General features: G+C 46.2%; 1 pseudogene; it reads left to right on the top strand.

Moving 5' to 3' along the window:
- The first annotated feature begins 769 nt into the window (after window positions 1-769).
- On the top strand, window positions 770-1,223 carry LOC114220162 (transmembrane protein 138 pseudogene; annotated as a pseudogene).
- The last annotated feature ends 764 nt before the right edge of the window (window positions 1,224-1,987 follow it).

The raw sequence follows: 1,987 nt of genomic DNA, 5'->3' as shown, positions 1-1,987 counted from the left end.
AAATATGGAGATTGCATTTTAGGAGTGGTGGGAGAAAGACAGTAAATTAACACACATGCACATACAAACGTGCACGCACTTACACAATCTCACACACACACACACACACACACACACACAGGCTGTAACTAAGAAAATTGGAATAGGTAAGCAATGTAGAAGACAGGAGACTAAAAAGTAGTTGCTGGACCTGGGAAATTAAGTCTGAGGCTTTGGAGCGGCCCGCTCCTTGCGCACCAAGATGCCGACTCCCAACTCCATTTCCTCCAGAGGCACTTCTTCCTCAAGGAGCGCCTCAGCTTGCCCCGGCCCTCACCTGCCCATGGTGTGGAAACCTAAGGGTTTCAGCAGAGGCGAGGCCTCTCTCCTGGGGCTGGCCCTTAGCAAGGCTCTGCCATGTATGCAGTAGGCCTTGGGCGGCAGCTGGGAGGCTCAAGAGCTGGAGGAGCGATGCTGTGAAAGGAGGAGAAGAGTGGACCCAGGTAAGCAGGCGCCCAAACAAGGCGGCAGGACTGGCCACTGAGTGCTGTGGGAAAGCCAAGGACCGGAGGCTGTGCTAGCACAGCTCAGTCAGAGCCTGCATCCGCCATCTACTTCCGGGGTTTAAAACCAGTTTCCGGAAGTCAGGATGGCCTCCCTGTGACAACCGATGTAGAGGGTCTTTGAAGCCCTTGTCTTAGAGCTAAGGAAACAGCTCTGATTCTGAGGAACTAGTGCTTCTCCCTCACTGCTGGGGAGAAAGCTAGGTGCTCCACTCAGCAAAAGGAAGATGCTCCAGACCAGTAACTATAACAACTGCTCTCCCTGCAGGTCCTGCTGCTGTCCTATGAGCTCTTTGTTAATTCCTTCGCAGAGCTACTTCGAATGGCTCCTATCATCCTGCTGGTGTTTTTCCTCATCCAGGATAGTGCGAGTCTCTTCAACTTCATCATTTTCCTCCTGTTCTTCAACACCTTTGTCTTCCAGGCTGGCCTGGTCAACCTTGTATTCAGTAACTTCAAAAGGACCATCATCCTCACAGCTGTGTTCCTCACCCTCAGCATCTCCCTTCATGTCTGGGTCATGAATTTATGCTGGAAAAACTCCAACTGCTTTGTCTGGACAGAAGGACTTCAAATGCTGTTTGTATCCCAGAGACTAGCACAGCAGTGTTAGACCATTACTTCTACAAACGGACAGCTCTGAGACTGGGTGATTCTCACTTCTGCCGGGACTCTTTATAACTGCACAAGTTCACCAAGTCCAAAGGTGACCAATTCTTGCCACATTGATGGATGCCTTTCCTAACTCATAGAGGCTGCATCTGTGCCTCTGTGGGATGGGGGTTGGCCCCATGCACAGGAAACAGTTTAACTTACCTAGGACAGGCTCAGGCCACTTGTATTCAGCAGTTAAGAAGAAAGATCCTCCCTCTTGCAAATTAAAGTGTTTCCCAATACAGATCAAAGTACATAACTGTCCCTAGCCTCACACCTCCATTCTCCCTCTTTCCTTCCTGCTCTCCACCCCTCTTCCTCACAGAAGGCTTACACATTATCCTTCAGAAGGTGTCACTTTGCCTGGTACAGGAGGGGCTCCTGGCACCTGCTTTCTTTGCACCAAACACTAAATAAGGACTGAAGGTCGCGAAGAGTGACATTTCTAAACTCCTAACTGAGCAGATGGTAGACATTTAGATTTTATACCCAAGGCACTTTTTTTTTTTTACACTTTATAGATAGGAAATAAATTGAATTCTTTTTCCATAAAAAAAGAGATGCTCATTTGAAAACTCAGTATTAGAACTCTGAAGCCTAAGGGTTCATGCATAAACTAACATTAATCTGTACATAAGTTCCATCTTTTTAAAGTGGTTTTATTTTTCATTATGTTAACATTTAGTGACTAAAATTATTAGAGTTCAGATGTTAATAGTCTAGATGTATATATTGATAAATATATACAAAAGTATATCCCTTGTTGAGTTTTACTGTCCTATGTTTTATAC

Source organism: Eumetopias jubatus, unplaced genomic scaffold, assembly GCF_037043125.1.
Source record: "Eumetopias jubatus isolate StellerSeaLion01/CBP00866 unplaced genomic scaffold, mEumJub1_p1.0 scaffold_14, whole genome shotgun sequence".
Taxonomy (NCBI): domain Eukaryota; kingdom Metazoa; phylum Chordata; class Mammalia; order Carnivora; family Otariidae; genus Eumetopias; species Eumetopias jubatus.
The sequence above is the reverse complement of the archived record's forward strand: the minus strand, read 5'-3'. Positions and strand labels throughout refer to the sequence as shown.